Genomic DNA, 27,245 nt, shown 5'->3' with positions numbered 1-27,245 from the left:
AAGTTAACTGAGTTTTCTTAAAGATAAATTATTTTTAAAAAAGATTACAGTTTCACTATGTTATTATAGTCTTGGGAGCTATGTCATTTTTTTGTTCCTGTTGTCATGGAATTTAATAATGTGGTTTCTGAAATCCCTTACTTATAACCACCACCATCATAACAAAACAGTTTGTTTTGTTCCGATTTGTTTGGTTACCTGTTTTTTTCCACACTAGACTATAGACAAGCCATTTGTTTTTATATGTTAATCTTGTATCCAGTCACCTTGCTAAATACTAATGTTAGTAGCTCATACTTGATTTGTCATTTGTTTTCTAGGTTAGGTAATTGCACACTCTACACATAACAGACACCTATCTCTTCCTTTCCAATATCTTAATCTTCTTTTTCTTATGTTACTTGGAGACCAGATCATCTAGTTTTATTTATATAAGTTATAATGCAGTAAGAGTATCCTTAATGACAGCATCCTTATTTCATTCCTGACTTTAATTGGAAGACTTGTGATATTTCACCATTAAGCATAATGACTGCTATGGGTTTTGGTTCATACCTTTTATTTTTATTTATTTTATTTTTCATTTAAATTCTTTAAAAAAATGTTTTTTAATGTTTGTTTTTGGGAAAGAGAGAGAACGAGTGGGAGAGGGGCAGAGAGAGAGAGGGAGACAGAATCCAAAGCAGGCTCCAGGCTCTAAGCTGTCAGCACAGAGCCCGATGCGGGGCTCAAACTCACAGCTGTGAGATAATGACCTGAGTTGAAGTTAGTTGCTTAACTGACAGTCACGCAGGCGCCCCTGGTTCATACCTTTTATTAAGTCAAGGGCATTCCTCTTGGTTTCCAGTTTAAGTGCCATCTTTACATTTATAAATGAATGTTAACATTAATCGCATTCTTTTCAGGTTAAACTAGGATGTTATATAATTTTATTTCATAATGAATTAACATTTAATTTACATTTTTAGATTCTCCTTTGTTACATTCTATAAATAAATGCTTTTTAGTTACAATGTAGTCATTGAGCAAACTACATGATTCATCTTGCCTGTTGTCTAGAATATGGTCAATTTCTACATTTGTTTCTAATGTTATTTATTTAATTTTATTTTTAATTTTTTAATGTTTATTGCTTTTTGACGGAGAGAGACAGTGTGAGTGGGGGGTGGGGCAGAGAGAGAGGGAGACACAGAATCCAAAGCAAGCTCCAGACTGAGCTGTCAGCACAGAGCCTGGCACAGGGCTTGAACCCATGAACCGCGAGACCATGACCTGAGCTGAAGTCGTATGCTTAACTGACTGAGCCACCCAGGTTCTCCTCAAATGTTTTTCAAAGAATGTATGTTGAATATTTTATATGTTGAATATTTTTCAAATCTCTCTATAGTTTCTTTCTCCTCATGCTGATTCCTAAGAATTTTCTGAAGTCTCCCACCAATATTGTATATCTATTAATGTATTTCTCCTTGTTGTTGTACTATCCTATGCAAATATGCTTTGCATATTTGAAGGTATATTTTAAGTACAAAAGGTTTATAGATACTATATCTTCTCAATTTATTATTTATTTTATAAATATAAACTGCTAGTCTCTTTTAATGAATTTGCTTTAATTTTATGTTGAATGAGATTAATATTGCTACATTAACTTTTTAAATTATAAAAGTGTATACTTTTCTTTTTATGTATTTACAATTTCCCTGAGTCATGTTGTTTTAGGTGTGTGTCCTATAATCACCATATAATGGCAGTTTGCTTTTTTTTTTATAGCTGTATTAGTCTCTTTTTTAAAAAAAGTGAGGTTGAATAATTATTTATGCTAATTACTGATATGCTTGGGCTTTTTAAAAATCTTTTCTTTTTTTGATATATTTTACTTTATAGACTTCCTTTTTTGTTCTTTCATTTTTCTGTCTTTTTTTTTCTCTCTGGGTTTGAAAATTGTTCATTATATTTCTTTCTATATTAGCCACCCTTAAATGCTTTTACTTATTTGTAAATAATTTCTAAGTTACAGAAAGGTTGTAATAATTATACAAAGAACTCCCATAAGCCCTTCACCCAGATTCTGGCTGTTTAAAAAAAAAATGAGGGGGGAATGCCTGGGTGGCTCAGTCAGTTAAGCGTCCAACTCTTGGCTTCGGCTCAGATCCTAATCTGTTGGTTTGTGAGTTTGAGCCCCATATCAGGCTCTGCACTGACAGTGTGGAGCCTGCTTGGGATTCCCTCTCTCTCTCCCTCTCTCTCTGCTGTGTTCTATTTTCAAAAGAAATAAATAAACTTAAAAAAATAAGAATAAATTTTTACTACATTAGTCACACATACATATATACTTTTGGCTGAAATTCTTGAGAGTAAGTGGTCCATTGCCTCTTAATATTTCAGTGTGCACTTCTTTAAACAAGGATACTCTCCTAGATAACACATTATAATCATCCTATAAGGAAATTAACATTGATATAATATCACCAGTAAAATATATTGGCTGTTCTAATAATGCCCTCTATTTTTTCCCAGTCCGATATCCAGTCAGGTGCCATAAATTGTATTTAAGAATCATCATCATGGGTCTACAGTCTTTTTCAATATGGAACACTCTATTAATCTTTTCTTGAATTTCATCAACGTGATATATATATATATATGTATATATATATATATATGTATACACACACACATATATATATATTTAATATAGACCCATTTGTTTTGTACAATGTTCCTCATCACACATATATATATATATATATATATATATATATATACACACACACACATATATATATATATATATTTAATATAGACCCATTTGTTTTGTATAATGTTCCTCATTTTGGATTTGTCTTGTTTTTTCAGGATTAGAATTAGGGTATGCCATTGTTTAGAGGGATACTTTGTAAATATCCTGGTTTTCATCAAAATTTTGCCTACCATCTTTAGTATCCGTTGCTGATATTTGCCTGAAATAATTATTATGATGATTATCAAAGGGGTTTATCAATTCCATTTTTTCCCCCAGATTTATTACTTGGCATTCTTTTGTAAAATAAAGTAGTCTCCCCCAGGTATTGCTCTTTTTTTAATATTAGTGTAGAGTCATGGAGTCCCCTTTTATTCAATGGGTTATAATCCATTAGTATATTTTTCTTTATGTTCATACTTAGATTTTCTGAGATTTGGCCCTTCCAGATTGGTTTTGTGTTCTTTTATCTGTCCACTTCATTCTTTGAGGAGTTATTTTCTGACACAGTCATTTGTCCAAGGGTTTCTAATTCTTTTTAATGAAGAGCAGTATGGAAATGAAGATTTGGAGGCTCAGTGACTCATTGTTACTGAGGAGTCATTGCTTCTAGGACAGAGCTAGGAAACATGCGTGTCCACATATATCTCTATACTTATTTCTATATTTTTCTTTCTATGTAAAAAACTTTGTGTTCACACTAACACTCTTAATACCAAGCTAACATCACAGGGTTTATTCTAGCCCTCCCCCTTTTTATATTTATAATTTCTTTCTTTGACAAAGAGGAAGGTTGTTCCCATTACCTTCATTATATTCATTTAGTCAATCAAGCTGTCTATATTCAACCCAAATTCTAACATTCAGCTGCTTCCTTGGCCCCAGCCATGCTGAATGTATCAATAGAGCTGGCTCATTCCTCTGTCTCTGCAAAGGAAGAGAAAAGAGACTTTCAGATTTTTAATAAACATAGTTGAACTTATATTTTTCTATCATATTCTGGTCATTATGTATATTCTCTTTATATAAATCAAGAACAGTAGCATATTTATGTTTTCATCTGTATCCCCAACTTCCCATGTTGGTATCATCTGAAATTTTATTGTCAGATTATTATTAATAAACTTAAAAAAAACCACTTATGTAGACCTAATAATGAATTTTCTTAAAAAAAGTTTGATCATTATTGCTGTTTACTCCTGAATTCACTCTTCTTCTGTTTGAATTGCATATTTTAATATTTCAGAATATTTGTCAGCCAATAACTGGTAAATGTCTATTTTATTTTCATATTCCACTATAATTTTTCTGACCATATATTCAGAATTATTGTTATGACTGGTTCCAAATGTAAGATTGACTTATGATAGTTATTAATGAGAAGTCAATAGTAACAAGCAACCAGAGAATTTAACAAAATACAAGATTTTACTTAGCATTATCAAAAAAAGTGTAAAGTATTTTATATTTAAACAAAGAATTCCTGGAATTTCTTTGGGGAATAATTAAAACTGTATTAAAGGATGCTTAAAGCTCAGAAAATGCAAAGTTATATCCTCTTCTTGTATTGGACAACTTGACATGTAAAGATATTAATATTTACACTAATAATTAATAAATTCATTGGAAGCCCTATTAAAGCCCTAGCTGAAATTTTTTAGTAATACCTTCTGTGAGTATAATTCTTATTTACAACAAGAAAATAAATTAAACCAAGGACTGAAATAAAGACTCAGAGAGGTCTTAGCTGTCAGCCATTGTTTTTTTTTAATATACATTTTTTCCCACATTTTCATTACGCTAACTATATAAAAGTGAATTATGAATATCTTAATTTATTTCTACTTTTTAGAATTATTTATATGATATGGGAATCATTTACTCTTTAAAATTATGGAAAGCCTAATCTCTAAATATATCAATGCATGAAGACATATTTGAGTATAATGCCTTGATAACTTAGAAAAATTTCTTATAAAAGCATTATCTACTTATTTTATGCATCAATTTTATAGTTTATGTTTTTCCAGAAAACTGACCTTCTCAGTGAATTTTTTCAAAAAGAGAGTCATTATTTTGCATATAGTGTTATTCTATGATTTAAACTCATTCTTGATTTTTCTTTGCTCTGTATTTTTTAAATTTATGATCTTTTTTCATTTTACAATTTTGAAAGAATCATTTCTTATGTTTATTTTACATATTATTTTTAATTGTCATTTGCTATTTAGTAGCTATTCATCTAATCTTTAACTTTTCAGTCACTTTTTTTTCTTTTTTTACTAAAACCACAAAATGTATGTGGTGAGTATATCTTTGTCTAAATTAGTCAATTTATACATACTCCTTTAAAATTTTTATTAACTTATGTCTAGCCCATCATTTAAACTTTGATTTATTTTTCAACTCACAACTCCATAATTTGTTTTCTTTTTATTTTAATATTCAGTTATATATATATATATATATATATATATATATATATATATATATATATATATATATATATTTTATTTGAGAGAGAGGGAGAGAGAGGGAGAGAATCTCAAGCAGGCTCCATGCTGAGCCGGGCTTGATCTCATGACCCTGGGAGCATAATCTGAGCCAAAATCAAGAGTTGGATGCTCACTTGACTGAGCCACCCAGTAGTGTCAATATTCAGATATTTTAATTTGTTTTATTTTGTTGGTCCATTGAAATATGGAAGGAAGATATATTTACTAGTATTCTTTAATATATTAAATACATTTTTCTAATTATTAAATTAAAAATGAAGGAATTTCTAGTGATTTCAAGAAAATGAAAAATTCAGGTACTTGTACTTTAGTTGCTTCCTCCCACATACCTACCATGTTGAAATTTCCAGCTCATTGTAGCATAATTCTGAATTTCAAAATTCAGGTTATTGTTCATTTTTAGAACATATATTTTCTTTTTCAATATTTAATATTATGACATTTGCATGAAATTTGATGGACATATGTATAAGAAATAGTCAAGCAATGCTGTGATATAATATTTTTGAGTATTACCACTGTCCCTTTATAATATAACAGCTCATATTTTTAAGTGTGTTAGATCCACTTCTCCATCAGCTGGAAGATGGCTTTGGATAATTTTTAAGGACTATAATGTGGGTGGCAGGTTTCTGAGCTCTGTGTTTTTGGCAACATATTTATTTTATTCTTATAATATGCCTGGCAATATATTTCTGTTAGTTCTTGGCTTAGTGTCATTTTATTTTTTAAAACTCTGTAGCTATTGCTTCATTTTGTCCTGGAAAGTTCATGTTACAGAGAGAAAAAAAAAAAACCTGAGGACAACTTGATTATTCTTTTTTTCCTTTTAGAGATTAATGTGTTTTGTTTATTTTTTGCTGGAATGGATGGATGAAATTCCTCCCTATTGTGTTATTCCAAGAAAATATAAAAAAATATATGTATCTTTTCAGTCTGTATTGCCTAGGATATGTTTATATGTGGGAAGGAAGCATTATTCCCTGGCCTCATGGTTCCATGTGGGTCTTTGGTCTCCTCAAGTCAGCATTCTTCCCATTTTGTACATTCCCTCCAAGGAGTTACTTGTTTGATTTGTGAGTTTGGCAAATGATGGTGAGATCCTTCTGAACATTTCTCTCTCTCTCTTTTTAGTACATCCTGCCTACAGAGAGGATATATGTCCGGTGTTCTCTCACCCCTGTGGTAAGTGTAAACCCCTGTGTTGGAGTCCTGCAGTCACACTGCTGTGCTAGTGACTATATGGGTGTATCTGTCTGATTCATGATTAATCCATTGGGAATGCTGCTGCAGCCTCAGATTTAAGTCAGGTTCTCCATTCAGACTTATTAACCAACTGATATTTTTATCTCTCCTTACCCGCTTCTTCCTTCTTTGTGATTGTTTGTGGTCCCTTCCATCCAAAGCTTAAATATTTGGTATTGGTATTTATATATTTGGTATCCTTCAGTCCCCAGGTGTATCTTTCTTCAGCACAGAAAATTTATCTTCTTCCTTCTTCTCCTTACTTATTTTCTCCTCTATTTTCTGTTTCTCTTAAATTTAGAAATTTCATTTAAAATCCCAATGATTGCTTTGGTGTGTGTGTGTGTGTGTGTGTGTCTGTGTGTGTGTGTGTGTGTGTGTGTGTGTGTATTTTATCTGCCTTTTATTTTCCTTACCTAGCAGAAGGTAACTATAACAACACACCCTCCCTCCCCAAAATGGGGGCAATACTCAAATTCAGTTCTAGGATGTTTCCCTTTGGGTTATCGGAATTTCTGATCCGACAAAGTAAAACTATAGCTAACTATTAACTTTCTCCTTACTTCTCCTTCTGGACCTCAAAGGCACAGTTAAACATAGAATCACACTTTTCAGACAAAATTTACCCAATATCCCGATATTATCAAACATAGAGGCACCCGAAACAAATAGGAAAAACAAAACAAGAAACATCTCTTGGCATATGAAAATATGCAGATGTTTTGAAAGGTAGATCAATATGAAGGGGAAAAAATATGTCATCATTTAAATAAAACAATTGCAAAATGTTATGGAGGCTATGTTTTATTCGTTTTTTTAAATGTTTGAGAGAAATGTCTCTCTCTCAAAACTGTAGCTCATGCTCCGTTTTGTCCTGGAAAGTTTGTGTTAGAGAAATAACTGAAGACAATATGATTTTTTTTTCCTTTTAGAGATAATGTAGTTTTTTGTTTGTTTTATTCTGGAATGAACGTATGAATTTCCCCCCTATTATGTAGTTCCAAGGAAACATAACAAAATACAGATCTTTTCAATCTGTGTTGCCTAGGATATGTATATATCGGGGGACGAAGTGCTATTCCCTGGCCTCATGGTTCCATGAGGGTCTTTGGTCCCCTTGAACAAGCATTCTTGCCTCACATATATGAGCGGGAGGAAGGGAAGAGAGAGAGGAAGAGAGAATCCCAAGCAGCAGATCTCATGAATTCTGAGATCATGACCTAAGCAGAAATCAAGAGTGGGATGCTTTATCGACTGAGCCTGCAGGTGCCCTGGGGGGCTATGTTTTAAACTCACCATAGCTGTCTTCGGCAGGATTTAGCTGTGGCAGTGCTTTCATTCTGGGATGGGTACCGTAGGAGAAAAAGACTTGTCGTGTGATCCCTGCTCACAGTGGCCTCTAGTTATCCTCACCCAATCAAATTAGAAGGTGTTTATGGATTTATGCTGGGATTCCGTGTACTCACTTTTTAGATGCTCCAGAGTGATAATGGGTTGAGCCGGTCCTTCATTCTAGTAATGTCTGCAGTAGCAGACCACTAAGGAATTCTAATGCATGATGTTCCCATGGACAGTATCCAATGCTGATATAGGCTCTCTCTTTTTGTACATGGATAGCCATTTCAATGATAGTTTTGAAAAGAAGGCAGTTAATCATTTTTAAGGTACCATCTTGTTGCAAGTCTGTTCACTTAAGTAAGTTACATTGATCTATGACCCTGTTTCCCTATTTGTAAAGTAGGAGTAATCTTAATTACTTCTCAGAGGCCTGAAGATAAACTTACTTCATAGATGTGAAAAAGATTTGGAAGTGTGCCTCAGAAATTATGATTGAGCTTTTGAGTAGTCATAGATACACACAAAGAAAAAATTAAAAGTTCAGGACTGAAATCTTCATCTGCTTTCTGTGAATAAAATATTCATTCTCTACATTATGAATAGCCACTGGATATAATAATTTTGTATAGTGATATGCTCAGAAGTAACCAGAACAGGGAGTAGTTACATATTCTTGTACCACACCATGTGGGCGATCACAATAGGAACAAATAAAGTTTCATGTGGTGGTTTCATTTTATTATACATCTGTTCTTTCCTCCCTGTTTGCTTTGAAAAAACTGCTTCTCCAGTAAAACGACCCTATGTTATGTTTACTATATTTCCATAATATTATGATGCAAATATTTCTTTACTGCTAGAGTTTTAGTAAGCAGAGGTAAAATGCAGTGTTTCAAAGTTACTATTTGGATTTCCTTTTTTTTTTCCTTTCTGGAAATACGGGTGGGAGATGGTTAGAACTTACAGGACTCAAGACACTATTTGGGGAACTTACTATGCTTATTTATTTATATTTGTTACCCATGAAAAAATCAAGTAACGTTTAATTAAAGAAATTCTTTTCTTTTTTAACACCTGAGAGTTAGTAGCATGTAGATTATTATTGCAGAGTTTGGATCATTTGTTTGGGTTTAAATCATACACCACCATTGTTTAACCATTTTAAGCCTCAGTTTCCTAAATAGAATGGAAATTACCTGCCATTACTGAATTGACAATTTTCCATATGTGTACATGTAGTCTAGGGTGCCATTGGGGCAGGATCTGATTTGGATTGCAGAGATATAAATGGCTCCTTTGTTACGGGTGATGTTTTCTTTGTCCTGTGTGGGCTACCTGTACATGTCAGAGAGTTACAAGCACACAGGATATCTATAGAAAAAGTTAACAATAAATGATACTCTTCTTCATTTTGCTTTTTGAAAATTACACTGTACCAGAGGTGAAGGCAGTAGGTAAAAAATATCAGCTTGGTGAGTACACTGAAGGTTTTAATCAAGTGTGTTGCAGGCTAGGGATAACAAACAGTCTCATTATAAAGCATGCGATTAACATGGAATTCTCTGTTAAACTGGAACTTGTAATTCTTAATAGATAGATAATGGGCAATGAGAACTCGTAAATTTAAATATTGAAAAAACATTTGTTCCTACATCTAATGTTGATGTGCTATTAGTGAACAATTTTGTCCATGAAAATAATGAAATACTTGATGATAATATGGCCATACATATATGCAGTGACTGATTTCTTCAGAGAAATACATATGTGAAAGAAAATAATGCAAATTGCAATTACTGAGATCTCTTACAAATCTTAATAGAGTAAATCTTATGGTACTTTATTTAGGTGATGCATTTCAAATGCCACTGCGGTTTTAATTACATCAATATGGAGACTCTTAATTAAACTCACAGGAAAAATAATCATTTGCATTAACCATAATATCTGGTGCTATCAAGTACTTGGCATGCCAATTAATAGAACATGATGCCTGATTATCTAAAGGTGATAATATATCACTTGGTATTGACAGTTATGCTCAATCCTAGTTTAAGACCATATATTGTAGAATCATGGTTCAGAATGCTGTTCAAACATGGCTTCTGTACTTACTATGGTATTTCTACTGAAGTCCACAAAATACTTTTTCTGCAGGCATAGATTATTCTTTAAAAGATAGGGCCTAATGAATGGTATCTATCATGGCCACTGTGGGAAACCAGACCATATGCAATTTGGTTATTCTCTCTGGAGTACCGCCTACTCCACATCATTTTCTCTCACCCTTCTGTTCTTTTTTTAGCCCTTAGATGTTACGCTCCAACTTCCAGAAGGTTTACTTGACTCCTTAGACTAAGTTAGGTTCCCTGTCAAGTACTCACATAGCAACCAGTACCTTCTACTATGAAAATATTGGTTACATAATGTTGATACTACTTGTATAATCCTCTTCTTTCAGTTGAACTCCCAAGACTAGACAGTGAACTTTGGATGGCAGAGATCAAGTCTGCTACATTCTTCCACATCTCTTGTACCTCAGTCTGAGGGGCCAGTCCATATCAGATGTTCAAAAACGATTTTCAAATGAATGAGAAAAAATTGAATATATAGTAAATAGGTGAATAACTGCTTAAGCAGATTGGCAGGTATTACCTGTATAAATGGAAAGAAAAACTTAATTTAAAGCTAATTGTAGAAATTTTTTTCAACCAACAGGTTTGCATTCAAAGTCAGTGAGTTAACAAAAACAGTGAACCTAATAAAACCGTATAGGTAATAGTAAAAAAAAAAAGTATGTATGTTTTGTAACAGTGAAAAAATATATGTCTATTTTAATTTCTCATTCTCTCAATTTAGTGGAACTTAAAAACTGTGAATGGAACTAGTTTATACACATAAACTTTAATCTCAAGATAAGAAAATTACTGATCTTTAAGTCAGCAAAGTATGAGAATGCAGTTATATGGTCTGCTATATATATGGTCTTCTGATTTATAAATGATTCCATTAATCATAATTTTTCCTTTAGCCATTTGAAAAAGGTTTTATACTTTAATTTGAATATTCTAATGGGGCACAAATTTCTATTGTTTCCTAGAAATTATAAATGAAGTAGAGATCCATGATTTAACTCCAGATAAGGACATTTTCTTTGTTAAGCAAGTGAAAAGATTCTTCAAACATGTATTTATAGTAAATGCTAAACATAGTAAGCTGGGTTATTATTATCTTAGAGATAGTGAAGATACCTCATCCCCTATCTTCTAAGAAAGTGTGATATGGCAGAAAGAACTGGGCTCTTAAATCAGGTGAATATGAGCTTAAATCCATCCTCCTGTGTATTGGAAACAGGAAATTTCTTTTATTTTTCTGGATCACATATTCCTTATCTTATAGTGGGGTAAGAATGCCTAAGTAATGGGAGTGTTTTCGGGCTTAATTAGATATTATGTGAAAGTGCCTGAGAGTAGTAATAGGATTTTCCTTTCTTGCTTCTACTCTTTCTTCATTTAATCAGGAAGGATATGGGAGGAACTTTCCCGCTTCTCTGGTTTGCTAATATAAGCAAGATTGTGGCAATCTCTGAAATACATTAGAACTTTAACAGATTAGTAATAGACTAATAATAGCAATAAGCAATTTTCATTAAATTCACATAGTATGTTAGGCTTTGTAAGACATGTTTTTTATTTATCTTATTTATTCTTCATAATGATCTAATAAAGAAAACAGTATGTTTTGTTGTAAAGTGTGTTAACTTTAAAGTCAAACCACCACCTTGGTTTACATCTAGATTCTCTTGTTTACTAATTAATTGGCCTGTGGTACCTCCTTCTCCGCCCTGTATTTCTGATTCCCTATCCATAAAATTAAAATAACAGTATCTGCCTTCTAAGATTATTGTGAGGACTAATGCAACAATTATGCAGAATATCATGCAGGTATCAAATACCTACCTATTATCTTACTTAATCCTTCCTCAATGGAATGCTTAGTGCTTACTCAATGGAAAAAAATTCAGGGCAGATGGTTTAGATGATTTTAAAAAGTTAAAATAGTGTGAATCTAACATATGGTTTAGATTGTGGTCTTCTGATTCCAAACGGTATGATATTTCCATTATAGCTATCTTGTTATCTGGGTATCTCCACATGAATCCTGTGTAATGTCAAAATGATTACTATATACCATATGTTGATTGCCTTTATCCTTGCTTGAGAACCTAATTCTGTACCCTGATGAGGCATCGAAAATCAAGTGTGAGGAAGTAGCCCATGTATGGTCCATTGGCTTTCACCAGTAAGGGCTTAGAAAATATGCGTTGGTTGAATGAAAAAATAAATTGGGAATTTGTTTATCATGAGATTTGTAGGGTAAAATTTCTTTTGCCATGTACTATATCTTTCTCCACAAGAGAGGCAATTTGAGATATACTTACTTATCTTGTGTTGATTATGTGGATGTTACATGAAAGAGCCTCAGAAGCAATGAACTCAGTTTAGTAGTGGAAACATAAAAAAAAGACAGATTTGAGAAATACAGGATTTGAAGTAGGATTTGGACTGAATTTGAGACTATAGAGAGAACTGTGGATAACTCCCTGTGTTTTGCTTGAGAGGGTAGATGGTTGGAAATTTTGCTGAGATGAGGAATCTTGAGGAAAAAGAGCTATCGAGGTCACGGCAGTGCATTATTTTGGATGTCATATTTAAGATAATTGGAGGACATTTATTAATTTAATATTTGTAACATGCAAAGTGCTGGGCTAAAGTCTGTGAGAATTTTGGGAAGACACAGAATAGTAATCCTTACTTTAAAGAATTTTTACTCTGTTGAGGGAGAAAAGACATGACTCCAACTATCTATAACGTGTACTAGATTATTCTAAGAGCCATTGCAAGAGAGAGCAGGTCAAGTCCAGAGATTTTTATGGTCTACGAAATGATTATGTCTCTATGCTTCTCGTTAAGTTCCATTTGATATTTTACTTGCAACCTAACTATCAGTGATTGTGGGAACAAGAACACCACAATGACCACAGGCGCATATTCGTTCAGGCTCCAAGATCTCTGAGAAAACTCAAGATCCTAAGGTTAAAAATCACCTGAAAGGACTTGAGTGAATTGCCCTCGGGAAGTGTGGTCTGTTCTTTAGTACATAGATAGGGATGTTTTGCTTAAAGGAAGCCAGCTGTATATAGCACAGTGCACCCACTCCCTTCTTTGTCTTTGCTTCTATCGTAAAGATTCTTATCGGAGCATAAGTATCTGTAAGGCTGCTCTCGTATGCAATATACTTATGATAGCTGAATCAGATGTACATTGTTGACATGCTTTGCTAAGCTTCTGTTGTTAATCATTGCTTATCTGTTTTTCCTGAAAACGTATGTAAGAAGATGTACAATAAACCTCGGTATCTCATGGTCCCCTGTGCCTTACTATACTGTCGTCTCTTTTTCTCAGTTCCTTTGTCGCCCCAGGTCTACAGCCCATTGAGGTGGACAAGAGATGAAAATTTTGTCAAAGAAAGCTTTTATACATGTCAATAATTTTAGGTAACAGGAAATAAATATCACTTTATAGTTCATATTTATACAACAGTATATACTTTTTATATATACAAATATATAGAACATATGTATATATGTATATATATTCTGAATATAGAGAAATATACTCTTTTTTTAAGTTTATTTATTGATTTTTGAGAGAGACAGAAACAGCATGAGTGGGGAAGGGGTAGAGAGAATGGGTGAGACAGTGTTCCAAGCAGGCTCCACACTGTCAGCGCAGAGCCAGACACGGGGCTCAAACTCACGAAGCAATGAGATCATGACCTGAGCCGAAACCAAGAGTCAGATGTGTAACCAGCTGAGCCACGCAGGCATCCTATAGAAAAATATACTTTTATTGTAGCTGAACCTCTACTCTGTTTTGTAAACTTCAACTTTCTCCTTGTATTATTTGTAATTGAATCTTAACCTATTTACTGAATCCACAGGAGTAAATAAGATGTATTTTAGCAATTTAAAGTTGACTGTTGCCATGTAAATTTGCTAATAAAATTTTATCTTTTTTATTAAGCACTTAATACATTATTGTTATGCATTAAAATTTTTCCAAAATATTTCTAAAGACTGATAATATTTATATATAAAAATCATAAATTTTATATACTGATTTTTACTTTCAGTAGCCCAGTAATTTAAATTATTTTCATTAGGCCAAGTACGTTTAGTAGTACACTAAACTGTATTTCTTGATTTGTCACATTAGAAAGAAAAGTAATTCATATTTTATATCATTAATCCATGTTAATGGATATATAATTTCTGTGGGCTTTTCTTTCTTAGTAAAGTCATACCTTCTGTGTAATCCATTTAAAAATATTTGTATAGCTTGGAGTTGAAAGCTGCTTAAATTTGTTTTTGTATTTCAAGCTTTCTATATAAATGCATGTGCTACTAATTTTGAAAGAAGAACAAAGCCCCTGTGAATTATATTGTAGATGTTAATGACATTGCTAAAATAATGACAGATTGCTTTAATGGTGGATATGCACTTAATTGAAGGAATCCTAACAAAATGTGTTATTTCCTATTACTCAAAAGAGTCAAGCAGGAGCCATCACCCACTTAAAGTCATGTCTTAACCCAAATCACAAAGCATGTGTAGTATCAAAACTGATAAAAAAATTTCAAGAAGCATGTATTCATGCACTGTACATTCATTCAGACACCGTTAAATAGTGTGTGTTAACCTTTAATTCAGATGTCTGCCATAAGATAACATAATGTAAAACACAAGTCAATGGAGGGTCGTAAAACTGTTTCTTGCTACAGTTTTTATTAGCTTGCTGTTCCATTCTGAAATGCAGTTACACCCTGAAGCAAGGTGTATATGTATCATATCAGTATATTGTAATACAAATTTAACCTATTAAATATGTGACAAGTATTTATTGCTAGGATCTATGAAAATATAGACATTATTGTTGATAAATATCACCGTATCCTACTCTATATCATGGGCTTCCCTCTGCAATTTAGAGGACCCAGGGGGGCTCTTGGCTACACCCTCCAACTTATGTTGCTGTAAAACCCAGAGTGATTTAGCTATCCAGAGGAATTTCCATTTAAGTTTTATGTTAGCTATTGTATTTTTAAATTTTTTTTAACATTTATTTATTATTGAGAAACAGAGACATACAGCATGAGCATGGGATGGGCAGAGAGAAGGGGAGACACAGAATCTGAAGCAGGCTCCAGGCTCTGAGCTATAAGCACAGAGCCTGATGCGGGGCTTAAACTCACAAACCGCAAGATCATGACCTGAGCGGAAGTTGGACGCTTTACTGACTGAGCCACCCAGGCACCCCGAGCTATTGTATTTTTAAAGGCTATACATGTATGCGTGTATGTATGTATATATGTGTATGTAATTATATATACATGTGTATACATGTATACATGGTACACATTATATATACATGTATATATAATTACATATATGCATATATATTACATATACACACATGTATATACATACATATATACATATACATATATATATACATATACACACATATACACACACACACATATTTTGCTTAAAGGGAAGGCTTTAGATACTTTTATAGGTAGTAGAAAGCTAAAATAGGTAGAAGGCTATGGATGCTTTTAATTTTGTTCTTTTTACTTTCTGTATTTTCTAATTTTTCTACAATGAACATGTATACTTGAGTAGTAAAACAATTTTAAATTAAGTTAGTTATTGTGGAATAGAAAAAAGTGATGATGAAAGTAGTGCTAATCTCCTGTTTATATTCCCAAAACTATTCCCTTACAATAGGAAAATTAGATTTTACCCTGGTGGAGGAGATTTAACAACTTTCATTTGATCAGCCAGAGAAGCCATGTATATTATTTGCTCAACATTGATGGAAATTATTTTTTCATGTTCCTCCAAATACAAAAATTTAGAATGATGACAGGCTCATGAGTAATAGCTATCAAAGATATCCACAGGGATACCTGGGTGGCTCTGTCAGTTAAGCATCCAAGTCTTGATTTTGGCTCAGGACATGATTTCATGGTTTATGGGATTGTGCCCTGTGTCAGGCTCTGTGCTGAGTGTGGAGCCTGCTTAAAATTCTCTACCTCCCTCCCTCCCTCTCTCTCTCTCTTTCTCCTTCTCCCTCTGCCCTCTCTTGTGTTCTCTCTCTCTCTCTCTCAACATAAATAAACAAACATTAAAAAGATATCCACACTGTCCCATCAACACTGTGGATATATCAGACCAGTACTCAAACTTTAGATAGTCAGAAAATGGAGTTCACGTATTTACTGTTAGTCTCATATCTTTGCTAGCTAAGGTTGATAGCCTTAAGAATTTTTTTTTTTAAGTTTACCTGGATTGGGAATAAAGGAGAACAGTTAGGAGACTTTGAAATACAACCTTTACACTAAATGATCTACTCATATAAAACTACAAATCAGTTGTTTTTGTTTTTTAGTTTTTGTGTGTGTGTGTGCTGGTAAGAATGTGGTTGACACAGCTTTTAAATCCATTTAGGTAAGAAGCAAAGAATCTTGGGTGAATTTCTTTCTATGTCCTTTCTGTCTTTCCATTCATATTTACACACTCACATGAAAATATTCAAATACACATCTACCAATATACACACACAGACACAGACATTCACATTTAAATTTTCAAGTCCTCATGAATGAAATCTATTCACATAAATTCTCTGAAATGACTAATGTATTCTTGGCTCACAAGGAATAAAGTATGTGGCTCATTGGTACTTTTTCATTTCTTAGCAGTTTTCCGGAAGTCATTTTTGTGTCTCAGTCTTTAGCGTGCCTTTCTTCGTAGGTGAGCCCAGGTAAATTTCTTCAAGGATGATAAGAAATTCAACGCAGTACAACTTTGCTTTGCTGGTTGATGATTTTAACTTTCTGTATTAAAAAGAAATAGAGATTTCCTCTTCTTCATCATGGGCTCACACCTAAAAAATGTGTAATTATGTGCCACTTTTACTTAATTCATTTCATTATATACAGGTTTCAAGTAAGAGGCCATTATGGTAATTCTCAAACTAATTTTCCTCTTTTTCAAAGTTTACAACTTCTTTATATTTACATATTAAGTCCTAATATCATATTTGGAACCCATAAATGACTGGGACTGACTCTAGAATAAGTCATATAGCCAACCAAACTCAAGGATTGACATTTAAATTTATTATTAACCCTCTGAAGGGTTTCCAGTCTCTTATAATTAGTTCCTTGAGATTATTTACATTATTTTTGCTGGTAAACATAGTCATTTATTCCAATTAAATTGTGTCCTAACACTTTGACTGCTTTATTAGGATAGTGGTCAAGTTACTGTCTCTTTAATTAAGACCCACTACAATTTGGACTGGTTTAGTTATTGCTAAAGGTGAGTGGTTTGTTAATGGAATTGGAATGAAGTTTCTTCTCCTTTAAAAAAAAATATTTCCCTGCCCTGACATTGCATTCTAACTAACTCCTACTTACTCTACTAACTTCTGCCTAAATGTTTGAAAAGTTTGAGCTGGTTCAAATGCCTTACTTGCTGAAATCATTTTATTCCAGTCACATTCTTTTTTGACTCTTAAACCAGTAGACAGTATCTACTCCTGAACCATTATGTGAATAACCTGTTGGAAGGTTAGAAAAAGGTGGATTTTGTATTAGTTTTTTCCTGTTATGTAACAAATATCTGCAAACTTAGCAGGTTCAGAAAACATGCATTTATTATCTCACTGTTTCTGTGTGTCAGAAATCTCATGGGCTACAATCAAGGGATCAAACAAGCTCAGACCCTTTCTAGAGTGCAGGAGTCTCTTTTAGGTGCATATTATTTTTGGCAGAATTCTGTTCTTTGTAGCTTTAGGATTAAGCTCTTTCTCTTGCTGGCTAGGGGCCACTCTCAGGTCCAAAAGGTCATTCCCAGTTCTTTGCCTGTGACTCTGCTACAGGTCTCTCACCACATGAAAGTTACTTTTCAGGCCAGCAGGTGAATCTCTCTAATCTAGAGAAGGCCTAATCTTGCTTTTAAGAGGCTTCACCTGGAGAGGAGTTAAGGTGGCAGAGAAGTAGGGGGACCCTAAGCTTTCCTTGTCCTTCAAACACAGCTGTATTGAAGTCAGGTCACTTGGAACACCCAGGAAATTGATCTGTGGAGTGGCAGAAGGAGCTTCACATTTGCAAGGGGACAGCGTAGCAGGTGTGAGGCTTACTTCAACAAACAAGTCAAAGCGCACCTAGTTACAGGTGCAAACACTCCCCACTTCAAGCAAGAAGAAACTCTGAAGAGGACTGTCCAGTCAGAAAGGGCAGCCAGACCACAAAGCAGAGTGCACACAGCATACCCCAGAAACACTTCTTGGAGTTCCAGGCCTTGAACAGAGCATGACCCCTTTTTTATATAGCAATACTCTCAGGTGCAGGAAACATAACAAGCTTTTATTTTTTATTTTTTTAAATTGTTAATGTTTTATTTGTGAGAGAGAGAGAGACAGAGAGGGGAAGGTGCAGAATCCAAAGAAGGTTCCGGGATCTCTGAGCTGTCAGCACAGAGCCTGACGTGGGGTTCAAACCCACAAATTGCAACCTGAGCCAAAGTCGGACGCTTAACCGACTGAGCCACACAGGCGCCCCCGTAACAAGCTTTTAAAACACACAAAAGACATAAATGTAGTCCAAATGACAAGATGGATGAATTTTCCCCAAAAGAAAGTTTAGGAAGAAATCACAGCCAGAGACCTGCTCAAAACAGATATAGCAATATATCTGAACAAGAATTTAGAACAAAAGTTATAAGGCTACTATGTGGGCTTGAAAAAAAGTATAGAAGACACCAGAGAAACCCTTGCTTTAGAGATCAAAGACCTAAAAAATTGCTATAACTGAGATGCAAAACCAACTTGATACAGTCACAGAATTGAAGAAGCAAAGGAAGGGATTTGGTGATATAGAAGATAAAATTATGGCAAATAATGTAGCTACAAAGAAGAGAGAAAGAAAACTATTAGATCACCAGGGCAGGCTTAGAGAACTTAGTGATTCCATAAAACAAAACAATACCCATATCATAGGGATCCCAGAAGAAGAAGAGTGGGGGAAAAGGGGGAGAAGGTTTATTTGAACAAATTATAGCTGAGAACTTAGCTAATATGGGGAAGGTAACAGGCATTTAAGTCCAAGAGGCACAGAGAACTCCCTTCAAAATCAACAGAAACAGGTCAACACCACAACACATCATAGTGAAAGTTGCAAAATACAGAGCTGTAAAGAGAGAATTCAAAAGCAGCTAAGGACAAAAGGTCCTTAGTTTACAAGGGTAGGAACTTACATAAAAACTTACTTAGTATTTACATAAGGTTAGCAGCGGATCTGTCTACCAAAACTTGGCAGTCCAGAAGAGAGTGGCAGGCAATATTCAATGTGCTGAATTGGAAAAATATGCAGCCAAGAATTCTTTATCCAGCAAGGCTGTCATTCAGAATAAAAGGAGAGATAAAGAGTTTCCCAGACAAAAAGTAAAGGAGTTTGTGACCATTAAGCAGCCCTGCAAGAAATTTTAAGGGGGACTCTTTGAGTGGAGGAAAAAAATGAAGACCAAAGCAACAAACACTACAGAGGATCAGAGAACATCACAAGAAACACCAAATCTACGGGTGACATAATCACTAAATCCATATCTTTCAGTAATCACTCTGAATTGTAAATGGACTAAATGCTCCAATCAAAAGACATAGGGTATCAGAATGGATAAAATACCAAGATCCATCTATATGCTGCCTACAAGAGACTCCTTTTAGAACTAAACACACCTGCAGATTGAAATTGAGGGGATGGAGAACCATCTATCATGCTAATGGAGGTCAAAATTAAGCCAGAGTAGCCACTTATATCAGACAAACTAGATTTTAAAAGAAGGAATGTAATAAGAGGTGAAGGAGGATATTATAATTAAAGGGTCTATTCATGAAGAAGATCTGAAAATTGCAAATATTTACAACCCCAACGTGGAACACTTAAGTATATAAATAACAAACATAAAGAAACTTCTTGATGATAATACCATAATAGTAGGGGACTTTAATATCCCACTTACAACAAAGGACAGATCATCTGAGAATATCAACAAGGAAACAATGGCTTTGAATGATACACTGGACCAGATGGATTTAGTATATATTCAGAACATTTCATCCTAAAGCAGCAGAATACACATTCTTCTCAAGTGCACATGGAACATTCTTCAGCATAGAGTACATACTGGGTCACAAATCTGCCCTCAACAGGTACAAAAAGACTGAGATCATACCATGCATATGTTTAGATCATAATGCTGTGAAACTTGAAATCAACCATAAGAAAAATTTTGGAAATCTCTAAATACATGCATGTTAAAGAACATCCTATTATAGAATGAATGTGTTAAGCATGAAATTAAAGAAGAAATAAAAAAAATACATGGAAGCAAATGAAAATAAAAACATGACAGTCCAAACCCTTTGAGATGCAGCAAAGGCAGTTCTAAAGGAAAGAACATTGTAATTCAGGCTTATCTCAAGAAGTCAGAAAGATCCCAAATACACAGTATAACCTTACGCCTAAAGGAGCTAGAAAAGGAGAAATGAGTAAAGGGGAAAGCCAACAGAAGAAAGGAAATAATAAAGATTAGAGCAGAAATAAATTATATAGAAAAAAAAAACAAAGAAAAAACAGTAGAATTGACCAATAAAACTAAAAGCTGGTTCTTTCAAATAAACAAAATTGAGCCAGACTTACCAAAAAGAAAAGAGAAAGGATCCAAATAGGTAAAATCACAAATGAAAGAGGAGAGATTACAACCAACACCACAGAAATACAAACTATAAGAGAATACTTTGAAAAATTATATGCCAACAAACTGGACAATTTGGTTGAAACGGACAAATTCCTAGAAAGTCACACACTACCAAAACTGAAACAAGAATAAATAGAAAATTTGAAAAGACCCATAGTCAGCAAAGAAATTAGGCAAGTTATTAAAAATCTCCCAACACACAAGCGTCCTGGACCACATGGCTTCCCAGAGGAGTTCTATAACATATGTTCACCCTCTCCACTGTTCAACATAGTACTGGAAGTCCTAGCCTCAGAAATCAGACAACAAAAAGAAATAAGAAGCATACAAACTGGCCAAAGAGAAATCAAACTTTTGCTCTTCACAGATGACTGTAAATGATACTTTACATGGGAAACCTGAAAGACTTCACCAAAAAAACTGTTAGAACTGATACATGAATTCAGCAAAGTCACAGAATATAAAATCTGCACAGAAATTAGTTGCATTTATATACACCAATTATGAAGCAGCAGAAAGAGAAATCAAGGAATCAATCCCATTTATAATTGCCCCCTAAACTCTAAGATACCTAGGAATAAACCTAACCAAAGAAGTAAAAGATCTATGTGTTGAAAACTGTAGAAAAATTATGAAAGAAATTGAAGAAGATCTAAGAAATGGAAAAACATTCCATGCTCATGAATTGGAAGAACAAATATGATTAAAATGTCTATACTACCCAAAGCAATCTACACGTTGAATGCAGTCCCTCTCAAAATAACATCAGCATTCTTCACAGAGCTACAACAAACAATTCTAAAATTTGAATGGAAAGAGGAAAGACCCCGAATAGCCAAAATAATTTTGAAAAAGAAAACCAAAACTGGATGCATCACAATTCCAAACTTCAAAATGTATTGCCAAGCTTTACTCATCAAGACATTATTATACTGGCACAAAAACAGACACACAGGATCAATGAAACAGAATAGAGCACAGGAATGGCCAACTCTTCTTCGACAAAGCAGGGATGAATATGCATGGAAAGAAAGACGTTTTTTTCAGCAAATGTTGCTGGGAAGACTGGATAGCAACATGCAGAAGCATGAAACTGGACCATTTTATTACACCATATACAAAAATAAATTCAAAAGGGATGAAAGACCTAAATGTGAGACAGGAAATCATCAAAATCCTAGAGGAGACCAGGCAGCAACCTCTTTGACTTCAGCCATACAAGTTTCTTACTAGATATGTCTCTGGAGGCAAGGGAAATAAAAGCAAAAATGAACTATTGGGACCTCATCAAGATAAAAAGCTTCTGCACAGGAAAGGAAACAATCAACAAAACTAAAAGGCAACCTACAGAATGGGAGAAGATATTTGCAAATGACATTGGATAAAGGGTTAGTATCCAAAATCTATAAAGAACTTATCAAACTCAACACCCCAAACCAAATAATCCAGTAAAGAAACAGACAGAAGACATGAATAGATATTCTTCCAAATAAGATATCCAGATGGCTAATAGACACATGAAAAGATGCTTAACATCACTCATCAGAGAAATACGAATCAAAACCACAATGAGATACTATCTCACACCTGTCAGAATGGCTAACATTAACAACTCAGGCAACAACAGATGTTGGCAAGGATGTGGAGAAAGGGGAACACTTTTACACTGCTGGTAGGAATGTAAGCTGGTGCTGTCACTCTGGAAAACAGTATGGAAGTTCCTCAACAAATTGCAACAACATGAATGGAACTAGAGTGTATTATGCTAAGCAAAATAAGTCAGTCAGAGAAAGACCAATATCATATGATTTCACTCATGTGGAACTTAAGAAACAACAGATGAGAATAGGGGAAGGGAAGGAAAATAAGATAAAACACAGAGAAGGAGACAAACCTTCAGAGACTCTTGAATACAGAGAACAAACTGAGTGTTGCTGGAGGGGGGAGGTGGGTGGTCTAATGTGTGATGGGCATCAAGGAGAACACTTGTTGGGATGAGCACTGGGTGTTATATGCAAGGTATGAATCATTGGGTTCTACTCTTTGAAACCTATACTCCACTGTATGTTAACTAACTTGAATTTAAATAAATACTTTTTTTAAAAAAGCTTCACCTGATTAAGCTAGGCCCACCCAGATAATCTCCATTTTGGTTAATTTAGTCAACTAATCTGGGCCTTTTACTACCACTAATAAGGTTCCTTCAACCTTGCCATATAAGGAAACTGAATCATGGGTATAGCATAGGGGTGGAAATCCTGGGGCCATCTAAATATTTTGCATCCTATAGTCTATATTTCAGGTAGTTTAGGAAAAGAGCATATTGAGAGGAGAAGGTTAAAACCAGTAGAACTAGTAGGCATTTTTTCTGTCATACAGAAATTATATAGCACTGTTCAATATGCTTTTGTTTCTTTGTTCGTGACGTATAGGAAGTGCTGATTTCAAGTCTCCTTTTTCAGTGTGAAGTGTACTTGAAATGCTGCTCTTTTTCTGCCATCATTGCATCTCAGAGTTTGCCTTTGTTGATAATAATCCACATTTATAATTAAAAATAATAGTTACAACATATTGAACATCTGTGTATTAGTCATGTTAATGCTTTTTAATACTAGAGGTGTTTTTTAACTCTACAGATGTATCATTATTAATATTTTATGGATGAGGAAACCAAAGATCAAAAAGTGTGTTATTTTTTCAGCATCACAATGATTGTAGAACTAGAGGATTAATCTTATATGCCAACTTGACTTGGCCAAGGGTTGCCCTGCTAGCTGGTAAAACATTATTTGTGGGCGTGAGGGTGTTCCTAGAAAAGATTAGCATTTGATTAAATAGACTGAATAAAGAAGGCTCACCCTCCCCAGTGTGGTTTAGCATCATCCAATCCATTGGGGCCTGAATAAAACAAAAAGCAAAAGAAAGGGCAAATTTTCTCTCTTGTTGAGTTGGGACATCTTTTGCTGACCTTAGACATTGGAACTTTTGGTTCTCAGGCCTTCAGACTCTGAAACTTACACCTTCACCATCCACCCTCTTGGTTCTCAGACCTTTTGACTCAGACTGAATTAAACCACTGGTTTTCCTAGTTACTAGCTTGCAAATGGCAGACTATGGGAGTGTTGAGCCTCAATAATCACATGAGCCAATTCTTAAAATAAGTCTCCTCCTACATATATATCTATATGTCCTGTTGGTTCTGTTTCTCTGGAGAACCCTGACTAATACAGAGGACTTATGTGAATTGTGTCTAATTCTAAAGTTTGTGGTGGTTTCCTTTCATTTACTATATTGGAAAACCACATGGAGTAGGGAAAGTTGGCATAACCCATATGAAAATCTACTGAGCCCCAAATGACTAATGTATAGTCAAATCTCACTGACAGCAATTTGTCCTAGAGCCTTGGGATTTGGTATTAAAAGGATTTAAATCCATAACCAGAAATAAAACCTGATGCTAAAGATATGTGTGTTTCATTGCACCATTGATGTGGTAATAGATTATACTACTTCCAGAGATGTGGTGGAAGATTGATGGAAAAGGGTTAAAATACCTGTGTGCTTTATTGAAGTTTAATGTAATTTTCTCCATTTTTCCATGTGAACATAAAAAGCTCTAAATACTTCTAGAATATTCCCTAGGGTCAATCACTTTGTTAATGCACAGTGAAGTTTGAGAATGTCTTCTTTCTAAAGAAAGCTAAGATTACTAGTACTGGTGAGTTACAGCACCACCCTCACCCTCCTCTCTTTTATCTATATATTTATAAGAGGTGTAGTTAGGTGTATTAGACATTGCTCACATTAGGGAAAAAAGCTTTCTTGTGAGAATCACCTTTTGTAGAAATCAGCTCTCCCAGAAGGTTTGCACATACTCCTGGGTAAGAATTACTGAATGTATTCTGTGCAGTATTGCACAGAGGATTCACAGGCAGCATACCCATGGGTGCATGAAGATAGTTGTTACTAGAAGTAGAAAGTGAATACTTTCTAGGTCTTCTGTGGTGGTTTGCTGTTGCCAGGTATAACTGTTGACTTGGGTCAATAGTCCCTAACGCTCTATGACTAGCAAAGGATCGTCAGCTTTTCAATGTGAATTTAAAGGGCTGACACTTCATAAGCAGTTGATGGAAAATATTGATGTACAAAACTTGGTTAAGCACCTTGATTCGTTGTCAGACTCTAGTGAAAATGTATGGCAGATACCCCTTTTTATGATTCCCTTCCTTGTGCGTTCCTTCCTTAATTACAACTTGCCTAAGTCATCCTGGTACTTTTAGAGATATTGCATAAGTCTCTTTTATTTTAGAGACAAGGCATTGCATAAGACAGATAAACAGAAATTCGGTAAAAAGCTAATTCATCAAGACTCAGTGGGACATGAACTCCAGGATGGATGTGCCATTTATTATTTACACAAGATGGATTCTTTGACGTAACTATATCCTACCAAGAAAATGTTGCCTCTGGCTTGTAAAATCAGCTCATCAAAGTACAACTATTGTTAAGATTCCCTAAAGCAAGCTAATAAATATAACACTTTATTGGGAACACTAACAATTCCAGAAATAGAAGTAGTGACTAATTTTTAGAAGAATGTACTTTCAGTGACATTGTGACCCTAAAAGATGATGCTGCTATTCAGCTGACTTCATAGCATGATCCAGAGAAATATATGTCAGCCATAGAGCATTCTGTGTATTTGCCCCATTTACTCCTCACAACTCCATGATAAAGATACTTTTTTTCTCACATTGGCAAGGATGAAAATCAACCTGCTGCATGAATCCAGAAGTGTCTCCAGGGCAAGCACAGTGGACTATTAACCTTGTATTTCGGTATCTTACACTGGGCTGGTACATAGCATGTGCTCAGTAAATGCTGGATGATTTGTGTTCTTACACCTGGAAGGGCAAAGCTAGAATTCACCCCCAGTTCTGTCTAAACTCAAAGGTAAATCAAGTATTCCACGTGGGTATATACAAAAATATATATTTGCGTATAACAGTACATAAAAATATGTATTTTATACTCACACACACACACACACAGGTTTCAGCCCAGACCTTTCTTCTGTACCCTACATTAGTTTATTCAATTGTTTATTTAACATATCTACTTAGAAATCATATAAGTATCTCAAACTCAAAAAAGAAAAAAAACCACACACACACACACACACACACACACACCCTAAAGTAAGCACTAATATGACAGGAATACAACTCTCTTGCTCATGACTGTTTCCTCAGAGTTTAATATGCTTCCTGACATAAAATAGATTTTTAAGAGATTTGATTAATGGATGAGTGACTATACATGAGTTTTTTAAAAGTTCATAATCTTCCCCATGACTTGGACTTCCTGTCCAAGTCTTCTTTTCCTCCTGAATTTCTTACAAAATTAGTGGCACTACCTTCTCCCCAGTTGTTGGAGTCTAAAGTGTAGGAGTTAGTCACTATATCCCATCTCATTTACCCTGGTGACCCTTATGAAACGAGGTATAACTGATATCCCACAGTTCCCCATCCTTGAGAGCTTGACTTTCCACCTCTTTTCTATTCTAGCTCTTATTGCTGCCATTCATGTCTGTGCCTTTTTTTTCCTTTCGGGATGATTGGACTAGCCTCCTAAATGTTATCTGTACCTCCAGTTTTGAAATCCTTGAATGCAGCTTCCATTTTATGCTGTTAGCTTTCTGAAATACAAATATAATTATGTTACTTATCAGTTTAGAACCATTCATCGGTTTAACCTTATCTAGACAATTATGGCTAATACCTTGAAAGCCAAAAACAAAGACAATAGCAACAAAACACCCCACAATGGGTCCTATGATTATTCACATTTATTTTGGATTCTCTTCCTTTTTCCTTACAGCTTTTTCTAGAACCTTTCATTATCAATTTTTCTCTTTCCTGTAGATTTAACTTCTCCTTGACTGGAATCATCAACACTTAAATATTAAAAATAGTTTCTATGTTAAAAACGGAACCTAAAACCTCCTTGACCTACCATGACTGTTCTGCACACTTAATTTTAATTCCCTTCTGGAATCAATGGTCTGCCACCTGCTCATTCTGACTCTGCCAATCCTGACTTTCTCCATCACTCCACTGAAATTTCTCTCACCCATGTTGCCACAGAATTCCCTATTGCTAATTCCATGTTCAGAACTCATCTTCCTTGACTTCCATCTTCCAGCTAGCTCTCCACCACTTTTTTTTTCCCTTAAAAAGTCCCCTTCCTTTTGCTTCCATGACATAATACCCTCATAATTTTCCTTCCATCTTCCTGGTTGTTTTTATTTTCCATTGCAACCTTTTTCTTCCATACCTGGACGTTAAATGATAGAGTTTCTCAGAACATAGTCCTAAACTCTCTATTTACTTGCAGCTCCACTTGACATCTTGAAAGTAACCTCAAATATTTATTGAGCACTTATTATGTATTAGGCACAGTGCCAAGAAAAAAAAAGCAGCCCCTGACATCTAGGAACTAGTCTGACACTTA

The 27,245-nt window shown here is 34.5% G+C and overlaps 1 long non-coding RNA gene across 2 annotated transcripts in view; it reads left to right on the top strand.

Moving 5' to 3' along the window:
• The window catches only part of LOC125909833 (uncharacterized), a 510,892-nt gene that overhangs the window by 270,384 nt on the left and 213,263 nt on the right, over positions 1-27,245 (top strand). For both annotated transcript variants that reach the window (XR_007453784.1, XR_007453785.1), the window contains exon 3: positions 6,391-6,441. This is a non-coding gene — a long non-coding RNA (uncharacterized LOC125909833). The remainder of the gene's footprint in view (positions 1-6,390; positions 6,442-27,245) is intronic.

Source organism: Panthera uncia, assembly GCF_023721935.1.
Source record: "Panthera uncia isolate 11264 chromosome B3 unlocalized genomic scaffold, Puncia_PCG_1.0 HiC_scaffold_1, whole genome shotgun sequence".
In the NCBI taxonomy this organism is placed as follows: Eukaryota; Metazoa; Chordata; class Mammalia; order Carnivora; family Felidae; genus Panthera; species Panthera uncia.
Note: the sequence above shows the minus strand (reverse complement) of the source record. Positions and strands in the feature narration are given on the sequence as shown.